This window comes from Stylophora pistillata, chromosome 14, assembly GCF_964205215.1.
Source record: "Stylophora pistillata chromosome 14, jaStyPist1.2, whole genome shotgun sequence".
Taxonomy (NCBI): domain Eukaryota; kingdom Metazoa; phylum Cnidaria; class Anthozoa; order Scleractinia; family Pocilloporidae; genus Stylophora; species Stylophora pistillata.
The window spans coordinates 12118356-12139024 of NC_142532.1; the positions used below are offsets into that span (position 1 = coordinate 12118356).

Consider the following 20669-nt stretch of genomic DNA (forward strand, 5'->3'; position numbering starts at 1 on the left):
GTTGCGGAGTCTCATAAGATGGCAGCCGTGAACGAGACTAAAAATGAGATGGGCTAAGAGTTCCGTTGTTATTTGTTGATTCGTTTCTTGATTTCCACTTGATTCTTGAGTAAGTTAATTTGGTAATCAAAAGTTGTCCCTAAAGTGCTAGTCTATTTTCGGATTAAGAAAAGATGACCTGGGACAGAAAGTTATTTTGAATTCTTTAAGATGAAATTCCCTGGTCATGTCTAATCATTATTATCATTTGATCTTCAAACAATTTGAAATAATTGCAATGGACTGCAGTTAAATTAAAGTCTTCGTGACAGGAAGCATTTCATGACCTAGTGTCCTTGGACCCCATGCCTGACCTTATCTTTTTATCTAGCTTTTTACAGGCCAATTTACATCATAAACTTAGTTGATAAAACCAAATTCTCTTGTTATACTCTCCAACTGACACAAAACCACAGTTTCGTTAGAGACCTATCCCCTTCTTTACAAAATTTATAGGGCAAAACACCACCCAAGCGGTAGAGCGTAATATTAGCTTGCACGAACAAATCCTCCAAAACTACAAGTCTTCAACTGAAAGACTGCCATTGCAAAAGCAAGAATATTACACACCTTCTAAAACAATCATGAAAGATCGAATGTGGTAAAAGTGCAGTATCAAGAAACTCCGTTACCATGACGGCATCGATAGATGCAAGCGGCACATTCACTGCTCGCAGGAAACAGTAGAAACTCGGGTATTTCGTCAATGTTATATATATGAACTAAGGTATGGAATAAAAGAACCAAAGTTTTGATTTGCAGAAACGCCATCGAAAGAAGTGGGAAGCGACAGGCCTTTCGGGTTTTTAACTGGATTTTGGGCCAATGTTCGATGTTAAATTTGTTTATAAGGCGGAGAAGAGAAACATCATCCTTCTCGCATACTTCTAGGATCAGCACAATCGGAAGCGGATCCTTGTGTTCAACTACTACGAGGAGGATGGAAATTTTTATTAAAGGTTTTCGAATGAAGAACGACATCAATTATCAATGCTTTTTTTTTTCGAATGGTAGCTAGCCTGCATTTCCGGCCGTCATGTTTGATTTTGTACTTTCCCTTCTGAAATAAGTTGTTCTTGAGTTTTATAGAAATTGGTTGCCTCTGACTGTTGTTATTTTTGAAACAGACGTTTCGGCTAATGCTTAAGCCTTCATCAGTGATACGAAAAACGAAGATCGTTATCATACGCTATTTAAAGTTAAAAACGTGACGCGAAGCTTGCGCGCGTAACTATGTATTTGATGCTCGCGCGAGGTCTTTATAGGCTTCTGGAAGTACGATGTGATCGTTCCCCGCATTCCGATCCAAAGTAGAGTGCCAGGCTTCAAGGAAAAGTCTCTCGTGGTAATTAGTTTCGAAACCTTTCTCCAACCTTTCTCCGCTTTGGGAATCTAAGATAATATGAGGAAGTATCTGACCTTCTCTCGTCCAAACTGCCTCACAATTCAAGCGAAAAACAATGCGTTAAGGCAGCAACTGATATACTTTTTCATAATCCACGCAGTAGATTTCTTTCCGAGCAGAGTAAGAAAGATTTAATGTGCTTCAGGTTCTTTACAAGAAATGATGACATCAAATTTACAATTTTCTCGTCGTCTATTCATATCGTCATCTTGGGCGTATAATCGTTCGGTGCCCCCGGTGACTTCCTAGATTTTAAAGAAATCCTAACATGACGAGTTATGAAACCGATATTTTTTTGTTATATTGCGTGAAACAACATTAAGTTATACAGTTCAAAACCTGTGGGGCGTGAACGAAAACAATCATAAAACTGGTGGAACGGACAGGTTTAAGAAGTACTTGTCAAATAACTTGTTACTATGGTGATCAATATCCATCAGCTTTATAAACAGCACATTGACATGAGCCAAAAGTTTATCTCACTCACATTCTTAGAGAAAACGATATCAACCTCGTTTTGATGCTGGATCCATTGACACAGTGATTGGCTTATCTATGTGGCGTCAACTTTGTATGTGAATTAGCTCAGAAAGGTGGGGCAAACTTGCTTTGATAAAGAAATTCGTGAGGCCTATTCTATCTGTTGGAGTGTAAAATATCTTGGGGCTTGGTATATCTGGTATCATGGAAATGAAGACGAACGGAACATTTACTGGGAAGAAATATATTCTGTGCTTTATATTCCATTCGAAACCTGAGCGGGACAAACCAAGCTAGGCGGCTCAATAATAATTTCAGACTAAACCGGTAAGTTGCGTTGGTAATAATAGAATTCTAACCTGGTGGATGCATTATATTTTACTTCTCATGAGTTGACCGTACTCTACCTTAGCTTAAATCTAACTTGTAACTGCTCCGAAATTAAAAGAGTATTTTTATAAGTGCACTTAACTTATCCTACATCAAAGTGAATTTCGCGATTTTAACGATGTTCACAGAGAAGTAGTTGAGTGAATGCAATGAAGAAATAATATTTTTACATTCTAACAATTTTTGCCTTGTTTATTGCGAAGTTCGGTTGGCTACCTTTAAAGTAACTTGATATAATCGAATAGAGGAATGATCTTGTCCGTATTAATTGCACACTTAACCATTGTTTTGTTCTTAATACTGTAGTATCTGCCAACACTGTATATTCAAGGATTTGTCTTCATCTTCTTGGAAATCATTTTCTTTTTTCTTATTTTTGGTGGATAGTGAGCATAAACGATGAGATGAAAGAGTCTCAACAAAGAGAGGAGGGGACTTTGGAATTCTTAAGTGATTGGTCAGCGCAAGGTGGGAAAACGGATCGCTCCAGTTCTCTTTGTCGGAGCTTTCATATACTGCCTGTATGGACCCTCGAAATTGAGGTTTGAAAAAAAAAAAAAGCCATTACGTACATAAAAGCTCTTTCCTTCCCTTAGACTGTAGTATTACATTAAAATTTTACTTAGCAATACTTTCCCATATAAATCAGAGTCATTTGTTCAAATAACCTGATAGAGGTTAAATAAAGGTTCTGAAGTATGCTATAACTATGCTATACCAATCATCGACAGAAGCACCTGAATACGGATCTATTCATCAATTCATGCTCAAGTAACAGTTATTCACTTTGCTATAGTCTTTGCCTTAACAGATATACTTCTGCCTCTTCAGCCTCTAAACTCCTTTACTTCTTCTTAAAGGTAATAACCTTATGTAGCCTCATGACGTAACATACTGTGACTGACGGATGAAACATATAGCAAAGATTCCACCGCAAAGACTCTCGGGAACAACCCATGATCAAAGCCCTGACGACGTCTCTTCAGTACCTGACAAACACCTTGGACTGACTTGACATCTAGAACGACTGACATACACACGGACTGTTATGTCTGGTTGGTTAATGCACAGTCAACGAGACGCTGAAACACTGTGAAAACGCAGATACGTATAACACTTCTTACTTATTCCGACGCGAACTAAGACGCCCGCGGGAAATTGCCTGAGGAAAAGGACTGGAGGGAGTGGGAGTTGTGTTTGTAAATCTAAAACATTTGGTCTAAAATTTCCAAATTATTTAATTTTTTTCTGAAACTTTGCATCTTTGGTCTAAACAACGCAATTATTGCTGTCATTTTAATTTTCATCACACTTCGTAAAAAAAAGTTTTGATTTGGGAAGACTTTAAGTGTCGTAGAGAGGTAGATGGCTTTATGACATAATCTAAGTGTCGAAAAGCCTTTGAGCAATTCTATCACCAAGGCAAAATTCTTTAGCCACAAAATTCATTTTCTTCAGCATCAAGAAGCAGCTATGATATCGAAACTGATACGGCTACCACATTCATCAAAATTATTCAAACTTTTAAAAGCATCTAAATTTTTGAGGTCAGGGAAAAGAGTATGATCACATCACCACTGCAGCTGATGTTCACAACATTTGATATAGAGGATATTACATGGCCGCTTGGGGATACGAATTTTATCTTCTCGTGCTGAAAGTATCTCTCAACTCGTTCGCTGCGCTCACTCGTGAGAGATACTTTCAGCACGAGAAGATAAAATTCGTATCCCCAAGCGGCCATGTAATGTTCTGTTTATTATATAAATACTGATAAAATTTCAAATCAACCGACCGCGCGCCTGAGCGAGAAGCCCTATCGTAATTGGGTAATTATGTTGGTAACCATGGCCACACCAATATCCTCACACGTGAAAGATAAAAATAGTATCTTCACTGCGCGCGGTGAAGATATGATTTTTTCGGTAAAAGGAGAAATTCTGGTATTTCATCAGTATCTATATAATAAACACGATTCTCACACGGAGTCCAGCTAATAGTTTTTCCTTGGCAATTGACCACGGTGTTGAACACAAAGCTCACCACAATAGAGACTTAAAGAAATTTATAGACGTTTTTATCTTCTTGAGTGTAATGCAAAGGTGCTATATGTTAAGTTGTCCCTTGTACGTGTGTGAGAAGCGTTATTTGTCTCCGTATTGTCTGTGATGTGTTGCAATCTTAAGTAAGATCACTGTGTGTATTAAGGTGCTTGTGTAAACGTCTTTGTAGTGACTTTCATGTGGGAGTACGAACAATGTCTGTCAATCTGGGTACTTGTTTTATATCTAATTGATGCGTCAGTGTATGTTTCATTTTTAACTGTCAGGTGCCAAAATATACTTCGTGTATCATCAATAATTTGAGCTTCTCGTGCCCTATTCAATGCAGTGTAATCGGCCTGTCCTCTGTTGTCAGGATAATTGTAGTCTCTTGTGTACTTGTCCCTTGTTTACTTGTTGTTTTGTATTTACTTCTACTGTCATCACGCACTGTCACTTTGTTTTATGTATTTCATGTCTCTTATGTTGATGTTAGTGCTATTGTAAGTCGTGTCATAATTTTTTGGAAGCGGAGCTTACATCGCGCGTGCAGCGAGGCCCATACTTAAAAAAGTGATAGCAACCATGAAGCCGAGTAAATTTGGTCTTTCACGTGACCGTGCGTCCGTACAAGCTGCTATAATTGTGCCAGTTTATGTGATGTTTCACCCATCTCTTTTTTTTCCCGCTGGTTGTGAGGTATATACTTTATACCTTTGTGTTGCATAATGATCAACCATCGTTTCTGTTTCTCCGCTGTTTTTTAGTATCCTTTCTTATTCTTTGAAGTGGAAGACCCTACGACTGTAAAATATGCTGTTTGATGTTCTTTTTACTGTTTTCTAAATACTGTAACCGTGTTTTGTGTTTAGTGTTAAAGTTATGGAAGTGTTAACTGGTATCAGAAGTTATTGGTATCAGAAGTTATTATATTGTATCAATCTTCCATGCTATCTCATGTCGATGAACATGTGTTTTGTACTATGTTAACGCACTTCTGTTTTCACTCTTAAGTTGTGTTGAATTATACTTTCTTATAAGTGCCCCTTTTTTTTTAGTTCCTTTTCTCATGTTGACCTGTACTGGCACAACAATCTTTCAGAATCTTTTGTCTAATGCCACTTTTTTCCTTCTTCACATTACAACTCATGCGAAGTAAATTTGTTTTTTGTCCTTAATGTTATTTTGTGTTATTGTCTACTTCGTTTTCGAATTATGTCATGTTTACATGTTTCTGTGTTCACAGTTAACCTTTTTCGATTTTTATGTCGTTTATATTGTCTCTGTCCTGTGCTCTGTTGCTTCTTTGCATTGTGTGCGTGATATTATTCCATCTAAATGTGTGTATAATACAACATGTTTTGTAGTGTACCATGTTAGTCTGTTGCGTTGTGTTCATGTACCGTTTTCACTTGTCTTCATGTTTACTTCGTTTTTGTTGCCTTTAATCCTGCCTTTTTGTCGCGTGGCTCTCTTTGCCTTGTTCCTATCGTGTATCGTGTTGGATTAGTCCTCCTGTTTGTCTATGTCTACATTGTTCCTGTGTATTTGTTCTATTTTGTTGCTATTCGTGTCGCTGTCTATGTTTCAACTTGCGCAAGGTAACTCTCTACTGTTTACTGAATTTGTCTGCTGTTTTCCACCTGTGAGTGTGTGTGTGTGTGTGTGTGTGTGTGTGTATGTTCAACAGTTGTTTTCAGTTTGTATCATGTCACTCAGTTTCTTTTATGAGTTGTTTGTGTTTCGTCTCCAGCAGTTGTTTTTGTTTGTTTTGTTTTGTTTTGTTTTGTTTTGGGCACATGTTTAGTGCGCCACTATCATTGTATTGTGTTTACTGTATTGTTCTTTTATTTTCGTGAGCGCCACTGGGAAAAGACTCGTATCATGTTCTCCTTACGAGTGAAAGAAGATCATGTTCCATGCTTGTTACTAGTTGTCCGAACTGATTCCAGCTATTTATAAATTGTTTACGTCAGTCAACGTACCATTACTTATCTCTTTTCTACCGTGTTTGTGTATGTATCTTTGTTTTTACTTCGTAGTTCATGTCAGTAGATAGCAATGTTGTTACTGTGTGTCACCGCGGTGTATTGTGTCACTTCCACATCGCCTTCTTTGGCCTAAATGTTCATTCTTTTCTGTGTTTATTATATTGTATCGATGTTCGTGTTTTTGTTTGTGTTTTGTTTATGCCCTGGGTAATTTTTTATATGTGCCAACTTCTGTTTGTTGTATTTCAGATTTTATCTTGATGTTATTTCCCAGTTAATTCAGTTGTCAATCCTCACATGTCTTCATTGTTTTTCGTTTCAATGTTGATTATGTCATGTGTTAGTGATTTTACGTTTGTTAACATCTCTGTATTCTGTGTGACATCCATCATTTAGCGTTTAATATCAATGGCTGTACGTTGTTTCTGTTTTCTCGCTGTCTCGGTCTTGTTCGTGTCTATTTTACTGTGCATTAACTTTTACCCCTTGTTTTCTAATTGTGTTGTGTCTATTGTTTCGATGACCATTCTAACATTATTCTGTTCTTTGTTACGTCTGTACTTTGTTCTTGTTGTTGTTGTCATTGTTGTTTTCGTTGTTGTTGTTTTTGTTTTTGTTTATGCTGTTCTGGTGTCTTGTGATAGTAAAATCATGGTTCTCATTGTGTTTGTTTGTTGTATGTCATCTATTACCTTGTTCCCATAATCATTTGCAGTTTTTATTTTCTGCGTTCTTCGCTCTATATTGAGAAGTAAGACTTAGAATTATTCTGGTAATCACGCAATGAAAACTGTGTTCTAGCTATGTATTCTTTCACCTTGGGCCATTCAACTTGATTCCGTATGTTTTTTGTTTTGGTTGTTGTATCTCATCACTTTCTAACGTGGTTTATTGTTGACCGATTGTTTTATAACTATTCTATATGAGATCTACGAAGCAAATAGTCTCTGTTCTTCAGTATTTTTTTGTTTCTTCGTCTTCTTGTATCGATTTGTTTTGTATGTTAGTATCACCCTTATAAATAATAGAGTGTTCTCAGTTGTGGCATTGAGAGCGTGGAGCTTAACCATAGACTCGTTAGGCCATTAATGGCTTCTCGAAGAGGAAGATTGAGCAAATCGACAGTGGTTTAGCGTGGTCTGTAATCATATCGACGACGGTATTCGTGATCACAGTAGTCAAAATGTTGTTCGCAACAAAATGTTGAGCACCGTCATGACGAATATCGTTGTCGGTAAGAGTACAGACCACACTAAAGCGCTGGAGATTTTTTTTACCACAATTTCGACGTCAAATAAAACGATTCTTTTAATGTTGTGTTTATTTAGTCTTCAGTCTTCTTGGTTCAACGTACTCTGTATCATTGTTGTTTACTCTGCGTTAAGTTTTATGTTAAACCATTGTCTTACACTGATCATGTATCTGCGTTATTTGTTGTCTTGTCTTTTTGTTTGTATCGCGTTTCATGCCTTAAGTTGGTGGTTTTGATTCTCCTCAATTATTTGTTTAGTTAAGTTTTGCGTTGTTGGCATTATTGTCTTGCAGTGATCATTTGTCTGCGTTCTGTGTTTTCTCAGTGGTCTCATGTTTGTATCACGCTTTATGTAGAAAGTGATCTTGTTTCGCCTCACTTGTTTGTGTTATTTTTATTTGATGTCAACGTCGTCATTTGTACCGTGTATTGTATTGGAGCGAGGTTACAAATTTTTCTAGAAGTTTCTTTTTATGTATTGTTTCATGTTATTATTTTACCATATGCTAATATGTTTCTTTTGTTTTATCTGTGTCGTGTAAACTTAATTTCTTTATACCGGACATTTTTTGTGTTGGTGAGGTTGTCTTGTGTTTTACGTGATTTATGCTTTGATTCTGTGTATTTGTCAACTTGTGTTTGAATTGATTATCAATTTGTTTTGGTTTTATGTGAGTTTTGATCTATTCGTTGTTTCTGTTTGTCATTTATCTTTATTAGCCTGCAACAGCCTTCAATTTTCCATCGACATTTCTATTTGATCATGTGTTTTACTTTTTTTGTTATAGATTGATGGAAAAAGAATTTTGTCCGAACAGCCCAACTCTGTGGAGAATCCTTACCTGCTTTGTGCTGTCGAAAGTTCAACCCTAAATTTCCTGAAAGTTTTCTTAAAAAAAGTTTTGTTATTGAGGACGGATGTAAAAGTTTCCGTGAATATTATAGTTTCTTGTTGCTTTTTGGCGCATTAGAACATTGTGAATATAATTTAGCTGGCCAAAAACTTCTTTGTACGTCCTTGCATTTATTTCTTTACTGTAATGTACTCTATATGCTCAGTAAAGTCAGGCTTTTGCGAGAGTGAGTGATCTATTTCAAAAGATAACTTCGTTCAACCATTTAAATCCCAAATCTGATTGTTAATTTCCCCCTCCAGCTTCAACAAAACTCCTGTTTAATAGTTATGGGATTCGGTGCTGGATAAAAACATCAACTTCTACCTGATACTTTTGAGTATTCTCATTACCTGTTTGCTGGATGATGTATGGGTATTATAGGAGAGTAAAGGCTGATATTCGCTCCGACGAAGGGCTAACGCTCGAAACGTCAGCTTTTGTAATCGTTACGGTGGCCAATTTACCATTTCAAATTTGTTGATATATCCATATTATAGGAGAGGTTCCACTGTGTTAATCACCTCTGGGAGTTAAAGAGTTAAATTAATCAAAACTAAAACAGTTGTCTTCATAAAAACGTTTCTCAAATTTTGTCATATACTGTCTCGTATTATAGTTCGCCACTAAATTTTCTCCGATTCTTATTGGTTTAAATTGATCACGCGACGCGATGTTCATCCACGGAGAGACACCATCAGCCCTTAGTGCCCGTCCGAGGAAAATACCCGGATGGATAGTACTCATCCGTGAAAAGTTTTGATTTGGATATATCAACAAAGTTGAAATGGTAAATTGGCCACCGTAACGATTACAAAAGCTGACGTTTCGAGCGTTAGCCCTTCGTCGGAGCGAAAAGTTTTGGTTGGTTTGACGGCCGCGAAGTTAGGCAGATCGGAAAAACAGTGACTTTTCAATTCTGTCAGGTATAACGTATTATTTAGCCAATGTACGGTTGCGAATTATCGACATTTGTGACAGGCTGTACGCATGAATAAATATTTGATTGTTTTGCATTTAGTGGGTTTTGACTGTTTTTCAACTGGCCCGCGGAAGGAAATTTAGTGGTGAACAACAAAGACAATAGAGTGTTTATGTCTCGGAACTATCGGTGTGAGAGTTGCCCCTTGGAAATTTGATGTTCTTAAAACTAGCATATATGCCTTCGAAGCTTCGCTTCTCGGGAAAATATTTGTTTTGAGAACATCAAATTTCCGCGGGGCAACTAAAAACGCGCGTTGCGGATTATTCAACCTGACTTATCCTACGCTGAGGCTCTAGTAGCTCTTGACAATGCGTCACTGCACGAGAGGAGGGAGGTCTTGTGTGATGCTCTATTTGATCAGATTGTAAGGGACGAGAACCACAAGCTCCATGATCTGCTGCCTCCACGCAACGAGTCCACCTATCGCACCCGCAGCCAGAGATACTTCAAGCTACCGATTTGTAAGACAACTAGGTTCAAAAATACATTGATCATGGCGAACAGTTTTAATTATTAGTAGCTATCTTAATTATTTGTATTTTGGTTTTTGATACTTCTCTTATTGTATTTTATTGTAGATTACACTTTGCGGCTTTTACTGTAGTTATCCTAGAGTAAGAGATAATTTATTCCCATTGTAAAGTAAGTCGTATTTCAGCCGGCCCGGGGGCTGCAATGATTTTACTTCCTAATAAAGCTATCTATCTGAAAAAACAGAGAAAAAAAAATGCAGAACTTGTTCTTTCACTATCGACTAATCGTTGCTTACACTGAATGCATTCGTTTTGAAAATTTAAAAACGTCGCGGCATAAGACACGGAGATGTTGAATGTTACAAGAGTTTGTCTGCTTTAAACTCCAGAACACTTGTATTAGTTGGTGTTTTCGCATTATAAATCTCTCCCCCGCCCCTTCTCCTCAACTGCGCTCCCAGGACGCCCTCCTGCCTCGACAGGAATAATTATAACATACTCAAAGTAAAGCGCGCGCTCTATTTTTCCGCGCGCGCGGAAAAATAGTCTTTGCATTTGCTCACGTCAGCAGCGTACACCCATGGGCAAATGGGGGACGCTAAATTAGCCAATCAGAGCGCGCGCTTTACTTTGGGTATGTTATAATTATTCCTGTCGAGGCAGGAGGGCCTCAAGAAGCTAGAGTCGCTCTCGGCTATCGCCTCGAGCGACTCTTACGCTTCTTTCGTGCTTAGCAACCTCCCGCGTGCATCCATAACTCAATAGTGTACGTTGTGGTGTTTACCATTTGTTAATTGGAATTTAGCACAGATTTGCCATGTTTATTACAGCCCCGTGATAACTGAGCCTAGGTAAGCAATCTTCGTTTTCCTTTATTTTTTATCCAAAGGCTGAGCGCCTCTCTTTTCAGGGTTTTATTAGTATTTTCACGAATTATAAGCAATATATGATATAACTTTTATTTTATTTCTAGCATCTCAGTTGCAATAATCGTGTATTCTTGGGTTTCACCCACGTGACCAATAGCTTAGCAACAGTTACTATCCGCCATCTTGGTGTCCCACGAGCGTAAACAAACCGTATCTAACGAAGAGTTCATGTGAGAAAGAAGGGATGGTTTTTATGCATTGTTGTTGGGTGTTCGAGCAAAAGTAGAAAGCATAAAGACTAAGGATTTTTTCGTATAATAATTTGATAATTTTATTATTTCTATAGCGCAAAATTCATTAGATATATGATCCAATGCGCTATACCTAAGATAATTACAAATCAAGTGGAAGAACAGGAGGAACTAGAAGTATGTTGTATGGTTCGAGGCTTGCGGCTGTTGTAGATCCTCGATTTTTTGGTCGAGCTCTTCTTTGAGCTTCTTAGCCGATGAGAAATCGATGTCTTTAGCCCTCGCATACGGCACTTCATTCACATATGTCGGCAAAATTCATGAGCATTTTACCTGAGTGCAAGCGAGCTTGGGGTGTCACGAAAACTCACACCCCGAAAACTCAGACCTCAGACCTCAGACCTCAGAACCCGAAAACTCAGACCCCTCGAAAATCCAAGAGATAAACTCGACTCATGATCACTCCTGGTAATGCTGCGTGTATTTTGACCTTTTGGGTCTTGATGCAACTGAAGCAGCAAAAACAAGGCCCCAAGTTGCACGTTTCGCAAAATCGTCCGATCGTTGAGTATTAAAACATTTTAGAGTGACACAAGACTTCAGTTAGCTTAGATTTCCTCCATTTTTTCCGTTAATTTTGAGCTTTTCATTCACAGTTAACTGGATCAAATGCGCTCGGTCCAACACCAAAGTATTAAAATGTGGCGTGATTTTGACGAGCCGAAAGGGACGTTTGTTTACTTTTTTGTACTTCGTCACACAGGACCCTGTTGTCGCTCTGTTAAAATTCTTAAATATTTCGCGATAATAATGGATACAAACAGAGACTCGGCCCACCAGTCCCAAAACCAAGACAATTTTGCGACCCTTGGGCTAGAGTTCTTAAATGAGGCAGAAAGAGAAAAACAACGGGAAAGAAGACTCGGCATCAGCGCCGTCACGATTCGCTTCACTGAAGAATCACTCTTGATATTGTTTTCCGTCTTTCGCGTCGGATTTGTTGCATTATTCCACCGGTTATGTTATAAAACAATTGGTTCATGCGTTATGCTATGCACTATCGAATTATGGAGCATTCGGAAGCTTGGAGAACACCTCGAGGGGTCTGAGTTTTCGGGGTCTGAGTTTTCGTGACACCCAGCGCGCTTGCCATGAATTCGAGTAGTTGCCTCTAAGGCCCAGTTCAGACGCCGATCTTTTCATGAGCCGAACCTAATTCCTTGAATTAAGTACATGAAAAGATCGGCGTCTGAATCAATTTGGAACGGCTATTTCAATTTGGAACGGCTCACCCGTTCTTCCCGCCTGGCTTGGCCGAGAATTTCGCCTCTGGAACGCCATTGGAACGGCTTTGATTCAGACGTCGTACTTTTTATGTGCCGATCCTAATGCATAAACTATTATAATGTATTTTGCAAACAATGTGACTAGTTTTACTGGAACTGTATTTGGAACGGCCAAAAATAACGGCGTCTGAATCAACAGGTGCACTTTTGTTACTTTGGGTCGGTCCAAATTCAAATTGAGTTCGGCTCATGAAAAGTTAGGCGTCTGAACCGGGCGTAACATAAAATAAAACACTCGCGATATGTGAGCATGACTCAGCCAGTCCAGCTTTGCATCCCAAGCAATGGGCTGACAAAATAGTCCCATCGTTTTCGGAAATGACCCAAATGTTCACTAAAGGATCATTCATATGCTGTGAATGCCAAACTCGTGCTCTCACGACATACTTGCCAGCGATTACTTTGCCTACAACTGAGGTTACAAATCCCGACACCATTTGATTAAACGTCTCTAGACTCTTGAACGCCTTGAACTGCTTCTTAGTGTAGAAGCTGGTCTCAAGAACGAGGTAACTCAGCAAGTGCGACACTTCCACAGGAGGCAAGCATTTTGGATTGAACTTCTCGGCTGGTATGCTTGCAGGGTCAATCCCGATGACCGAGATCTTTTGCAAACATCTTTCCTTCCAACTCTCTAAGCTTTCGGCATACTCAGAGAGCACTGGGATACCTTAAGATAAATGCAAGATACTTTTATCGCTTTTTTCTTTCTGGATATTCATGTAGTTGGCGAAATAATACGGCGATAAGAGAGAGGGTTCCACTATAGAAATCGACTAATTATTCATAAATTTGACACCCGAGGGACACCAACATGGCGGACACTAACTTCAGCAAAGCTTGTGACGTCACCTGAAACCCAAGAATATCTAACCAGAAAAACCTTGGTTTGACGCTCAAAAGTCAGTCAGCTTTTCAAAAATTCTCTTCCCCTGTCATAATCGCCGAAGCGTGGCTTCGAGTAGTGAATTAGCGAGAAATTTCTGTATGTTTTTGAAGGGTGAAATTTTGTTTCGTAATCACAAACCTCTTGAGTCGAAGCAAGGCTGAAATAGAGGAAATTTGCGCATGGAGAATTACTGCCCCACACGTCGTGTCATTGGAAAACGTTTTACATAAATGATAATTTTCCATTTTTTTAATGACCAGTTTCTACGAACTCTGCCCGCAGATCTTTTATTTGGAGAGATGTTAAAAGTGCACGAACTTTCTTTAGAAAAATTAGCTTTTTGATTTTTGCTGCCTGTCTTCCAAACTCAACTAATTTCATATTTACTCATGTGAAAGAAAATTTAAATATATCTGCACTGAAAAACTAATTAACACACGACTTATTTTGTCCAAACCAAAGATAAACTCTATTGGTTCAAGGTTTCAAAGCCTGGTAATTTCAAAACAGTTCCAAAAATGAGCGATTATAAACGTAACTGAAATGACGTCGTCAGAGGAAAACTGCAAAATGAAATTACAGAAAAACGGATTTAGCCAAGATGAGGCAATTAGGCACATATTGACTTACATTGCTCAAATGTATGAAGCGCAGATGTTGGGGCAAGAAATAATTCACAAGTCATTTCCTTATAGGTTAGTTTTGTTGAATAGACGACTCTCCAGGACAAGTCTTGTTACAAAGTGACGGAAATCGATAGTTTACTTTCAACAATGACGCAAAGAAAATCATAATAAACTTGACACCACGTTTTATATTTGGCTTTTTTACGTACTTTTGAGTTTGTTTTATAAATTTCTCTACCGCAGCACTATTCCAATAAGGTTGTTTACTGTTTTGCATTTAGGCAGGGGACGTTAAAGAACCCACTACCGAGATTACTGTGATTTGGTCAGGCCTGTTTACTGGGAATTGGGGGAGGGGGCATCTGTTAGATTCGCCTTTCATTGATTGTAAACTGCTTAGCAGTCTGGTAAAGTCCCCCGCACAGTGTTGTAAAGCGCCATGAGCTCAGGATATGAGCGCTATATAAATAAAAGTTATTATCATTATTATTATTATTATTATTATTTGCATTTGTCATGAGCGTAAAGTAAAAAACATCTCTCAGTGTCCAGGCGAATCCAGCTCTGATTATACAATCTATCTTTTATAGTAAGGTTTATTGTGTTTGCTATTTTCAGAATCGCTTGTTTTTCTTCGTCAGATCACTCCGTTGTTTCAATTGCGCTCCTCCTGACAAATGATTGAACTCTTGTTTCTAAAACGATTTAAATACTTTTAAAGCAACTATCTTTCGTTTCGTGATAAAAAGTAGCGCGATTTAAACATGACGGTTCCGTGACAACATGTCACCATTATCAAATGTAAATTATAGGTTCAGAGACGTTATTTAAAGAAAGGAAAGTGTGAAAGTAAATTAGAATAAAATAAGATGGAGTAAAACAAAAGAATGTACATGATTGAATAAACAGTTTCGCTGGAATAAAGTCTTTTTGAGTGTTCAGAGTCTGTATTTCTTTGGGATGGCAAATTGCTCGTGAAAATTGTTCTGTCTTTGATCGTATTTGTTCTTACGATGTTTACAGATGACGGAATATTTGTGTTCCTCAATTCGAGGTGAAGGTGACACTCGTGTACCCTTGTTACATTTAAATTCATACACAACGCATTGTTTGTTTACTAGTGAGGGTTTTATTCCCGTGACTTTTAAATCTTCCGGGATTTTCCTACTTGTGAAAACTGGTTGTAGTACACGGCCGATTTTCTCTCCAAGGTCGCTTAGTTGTCTGCGCACGTTGCGGCGGATTTCTAATCTTTGAAAGGCACAATGATTCGCACGGGGCTGTCGACTAGCTCAATTCGGTTTTAGTTCTGGTCTCGGGATGCGTGGAAGCTCTTGAAAATAGAATTAGTTTCTCAGGATATTTCAAGATGTCTTCACGAGCATTTGCCATCCTAAAGAAATGCCGCGAAAAAGTTTTGAGTGCGTTATTTTTGAGATGCTTTTTATATGGAAAAAGAGACCGACTCTGAACACTCAAAAGGACTCCGTTCCAGCGAAACTGTTCATTTAATTATGTACGTTCTTTTGGTTTACTCTTTCTCATTTAATTCTAATTTAGCTTCACACTCTCCTTGCTTTACATAACGTCACTGAACCTATAATTTTCATTTGATAATGGTGACATGTCGCCGAAACGTCATGTTTTAATCGCGCTACTTTTTATCATGAAATGTTAACCTAAATCTTTCGTTTTAAATTTTTAACAGCACATTAGCAGGGCAACTCAATAATATTCCAAGCTTTTTTTAGACAGTTTTAAATATAGGGAAGTACACAAAAAAAGAACAGGATATGATTCATTAAAGCTAAATATAGGAACTAATGACGAACTTAGCCTCTTGAAAACACATGGCAAACAAAATATGGTCAGTGAGAACGAAAAGAATCAAACAAACCCTACAAAATAAACCTATAAAAGGTTATGCGATCTTAGCGAACAGCACGCAAAAGGTAAGTAGGAGATTCAAAGTGAAAACGAGAGGATGAACTTCAGCCAGCAACTTCAGGATACCAAATCCGGCGTAGAATGTCCATTATTTCTTCTTCTTGGTGGAGTCCCACGACAGTTTTCCACTTCTCTTTACACTGTCTTAATCATCAACATAGTGATTATCGTAATAACCTGTCCTTTTACCATCGTGCTGATCGTTTTGGTCACTTTTGCCGTCAAGAAAAAGAGGCGACTTCAAACCACATTCAACATTGCCCCGGCATGCTTAGCAGCAACTGATAGGGTGGTGGGTATCAGTATTCATCCAACTGTGATATCTCTAGAGGTATTCATTCTAAAAGACGATTGCTGTCAAGAGGCGTGTTAACTACTCAATACATATATCTTATTAACCAAACGCGAGGGCCGTACTGGGAGAATATCGGTCCGAGGTCTTGACAGTACGGACCGAGTACAGCGAGGTCCGTACAAAAAATACCGAGGGCCGATATTCTTCCGGTACGGTCCCGAGCAAGCTTGGTTAATAAGAGATTTATTATACGACTGAAGTTCAAAGGAACACAAGTGCGGTATCATTCGGGACCATTCGGGACCATTCGGGACAGTGCCCGGTCCAATACTGAGAGAATATTGACCGGCAATAGAGCATTTTGATTGGTTGATTTTAGTTATTGGCCATCTGACTGCCCGAGTCGTGTAATAAGGTGAGTTTCTTTTCAAGCGTTCTTGTTATTTCTTCGCTTGGTCACTTGGTACTGATGACTGCAAAACGCTGCATGGCCATCAAGCATACCTACACTTACCACGAAACCATCACCAAAACGCGCGTACTGCTCTCTTCAATTCTAGCATGGATTATCGGTGCTGTTATACAAATCTCAGTGTTTATCAACCAAAAAATTTTTCTCGCTATCAACAACGTGTTCATAGTGGAATCTTTAATGATTATCATTTTCTTTAATTTGATTGTTTACTATGAGACTCGTCGACATGTGAGGCAGATTGCAGATCAACAAGTTTCAGTGGAGGCAAGTGAAAAGTTTTTGAAGGAGAAGAAAGCTCTAAAAACAACGAACACTATTGTTGTCATACTACTTGTTTGTTATGCGTCTACAATTTTTTTTTGGAATAATTGCGAATACTATCAAACAAAATATCTCAACAAATACTCTATATGTAATTTACATTTTAGCAGTTTCTTCAGTTCTGGTCATTTCTCTGCTTAATCCACTCGTTTATTCAGTCAGGTTAAGACAATTTCGCGTTGCCTTAATAGAAATACTACTGAACAAAAACCACGCTGAAGCTGAAGAGTATGATATGAGATTGTTTAGAGCAGTGGTCAACCAAAGAGATTTGAGAAATGAAGTTCCGAACGCAGCGGTGAATGCAGCTGACTGAGGGGTATACTGGGGTTTGCGGTGTTGCGGTGTTGACCCTTCAGTTTAATTCCGTATTGCGGTTAAGAACAAGTCGCATTGCAGTGTTGCGATAATGTCAAACCTTATAGCGCGTGATGTTTGTAATTTCGAACCGACGCTGTTCGTTGAAATAAACCATTTCTGGTGTCGCATTTTATTCTTTAACCTTTTTAAGAAGTAGGTTTTTATAAACCGTGGTTAATTTAAAATAAGCAATGTATCTGAGTTAATCTTTAATAAATGTAAGGTAATTGACCCCAGGTCGTGTTCGTTTATTAACCCGTGGTTAATTTAAAATAAGCAACGTATCCGAGTTAATCTTTAATAAACGTAAGGTAATTGATCCAAGTCCGGACCACACGCACTTTCGGCCAGCCACAGACCAGCGAGCGGTAAAAATGAGTGAAAGCAAACCAGTTCCAGGTGATCTGTGACGTCATCGCGGGGGCCTGGGGAAAGAAACTTTAATGCCGTATCCCCCGCAATGACGTCACAGATCACCTGCTTCAATCTTGAGACTTTTTGATATCGCGGTGTCGGTGTGTTGATCATATTACTTGCGGTGGTGTGGCGTTTGTTCCATTTTTTACGGGGCTGCGGTATTTAGAACCCCCAATGTGCCCCTCCTGACTGCACCCTTGTAACAAACTGAAGGAGAGAGACAGGATGTAGACCAACTGAGTTTTGCTAAGAATTTCCAGCAACAGACATCCTTGTAAATCGTCCTTCATCTTTGTTCTGGTTGATTTAATTATCTGTATCTTCTCCATACTTCTGTCTTGTGACGCCCGTGTGACCTTTACCAATTAACGAGAGGCCCACGGATAACGTTATGTTTAATGGCAATGAGATAAGTTGAAATCATTTTATCATCAATTCAGTGTGATCCTAGAAAGAGATTTTATTTCCTGCAATTTGGTTGGTTTTAAGGCTTAGAGGATTTAATTTGCTGCTGTATGTCAATTCCAGAGGCGGAGACGAAAACAAAACACTTTTCTCACTCATGAGAACTTGTGAAGGTTGTGGTATAAGGGACAAAGATGAATGATGAGCTTCCCCACAGTGCATGCTTATTAACAAAATCATGATCAGTATCATTGCCATTCTAATTGTACCATCACTCTCAGTGTCACTATCAATGTCACTGTCACTGTTATTGTCACTGTCTCTGTAACTGTCATTGTCACTGTCACTGTCACTGATATTCTCCCTGTCATTGTCACTGTCATTGTCACTGTAACTGTCACTGTAACTTGTCACTGTAACTGTCACTGTCATTGTCCCTGTCTTTGTCACTGTCATTGTCACTGTCATTGTCACTGTCACTGTCACTGTCATTGTCACTGTCATTGTCACTGTCATTGTCACTGTCATTGACACTGTCACTGTCACTGTCATTGTCACTGTCACTGTCATTGTCATTGTCACTGTCACTGTCATTGTCATTGTCACTGTCATTGTCACTGTCATTGTCACTGTCATTGTCACTGTCACTGTCACTGTCATTGTCACTGTCACTGTCATTGTCATTGTCACTGTCACTGTCATTGTCATTGTCACTGTCATTGTCACTGTCATTGTCACTGTAACTGTCACTGTCACTGTCACTGTCATTGTCACTGTCATTGTCACTGTCATTGTCACTGTCACTGTCACTGTCATTGTCACTGTCACTGTCATTGTCATTGTCACTGTCACTGTCATTGTCATTGTCACTGCCATTGTCACTGTCATTGTCACTGTAACTGTCACTGTCATTGTCCCTGTCATTGTCACTGTCACTGTCACTGTCCCTGTCACTGTCATTGTCATTGTCACTGTCATTGTCACTGTCACTGTTATTGTCACTGTCATTGTCACTGTCACTGTTATTGTCACTGTCACTGTCACTGTCACTGTCACTGTCACTGTTATTGTCACTGTCACTGTTATTGTCCCTGTCATTGTCACTGTCACTGTCAACTGTCATTGTGACTGTCATTGTCACTGTCATTGTCAACTGTCATTGTGACTGTCATTGTCACTGTCACTGTCATTGTCCCTGTCATTGTCACTGTCACTGTCACTGTCACTGTCATTGTCATTGTCACTGTCACTGTCACTGTCACTGTCATTGTCATTGTCACTGTCATTGTCACTGTCACTGTTATTGTCACTGTCACTGTCACTGTCACTGTTATTGTCACTGTCATTGTCAACTGTCATTGTGACTGTCATTGTCACTGTCACTGTCATTGTCCCTGTCATTGTCACTGTCACTGTCACTGTCACTGTCACTGTCATTGTCATTGTCACTGTCACTGTTATTGTCACCTTCATTGTCACTGTCACTGTTATTGTCACTGTCACTGTCACTGTCACTGTTATTGTCACTGTCATTGTCACTGTAACTGTCATTGTCACTGTCATTGTCACTGTCATTGTCACTGTCACTGTCATTGTCACTGTCACTGTCACTGTCACTGTCATTGTCACTGTCACTGTCACTGTCACTGTCACTGTCATTGTCACTGTCATTGTCACTGTCACTGTCACTGTCATTGTCATTGTCACTGTCACTGTCACTGTAAGTGTCATTGTCACTGTCATTGTCACTGTCATTGTCACAGTAACTGTCATTGTCACTGTCACTGTCATTGTCATTGTCACTGTTATTGTCACTGTCACTGTCACTGTCACTGTTATTGTCACTGTCATTGTCACTGTCACTGTCATTGTTACTGTAACTGTCATTGTCACTGTCACTGTCACTGTTATTGTCACTGTCACTGTTATTGTCACTGTCACTGTTATTGTCACTGTCACTGTTATTGTCACTGTCATTGTCACTGTCAGTGTCGTTGTCACTGTCATTGTCACTGTCATTGTCACTGTCACTGTCATTGTCACTGTCATTATCACTGTCATTGTCACTGTCATTGTCACTGTAACTGTCATTGTCACTGTCACTGTAACTGTCACTGTTATTGTCACTGTCATTGTCACTGTCACTGTCATTGTCACTGTCATTGTTACTGTAACTGTCATTGTCACTGTCACTGTCACTGTCACTGTTAGTGTCACTGTCACTGTTATTGTCACTGTCATTGTCACTCTCACTGTCATTGTCACTGTCACTGTCACTGTCATTGTCACTGTCACTGTCACTGTCACTGTCACTGTTAGTGTCACTGTCACTGTTATTGTCACTGTTATTGTCACTGTCATTGTCACTCTCACTGTCATTGTCACTGTCACTGTCACTGTCATTGTCACTCTCACTGTCATTGTCACTGTCATTGTCACTGTAACTGTCATTGTCACTCTCACTGTCACTGTCACTGTTATTGTCACTGTTATTGTCACTGTCACTGTTATTGTCACT

General features: G+C 39.0%; 1 long non-coding RNA gene across 2 annotated transcripts; it reads left to right on the plus strand.

The window, feature by feature from the left end:
- The first annotated feature begins 1411 nt into the window (after nt 1-1411).
- On the plus strand, nt 1412-9508 carry LOC111328156 (uncharacterized). 2 transcript variants are annotated; one of them, XR_002694593.2, is made up of 3 exons: nt 1412-2251; nt 2702-2856; nt 3175-9508. It is a non-coding gene; the product is annotated as an uncharacterized LOC111328156 (long non-coding RNA). The 2 variants fall into 2 exon arrangements; XR_002694592.2 differs by having other exon boundaries at nt 1414-2251; nt 8388-9508.
- Nucleotides 9509-20669: the final 11161 nt, after the last annotated feature.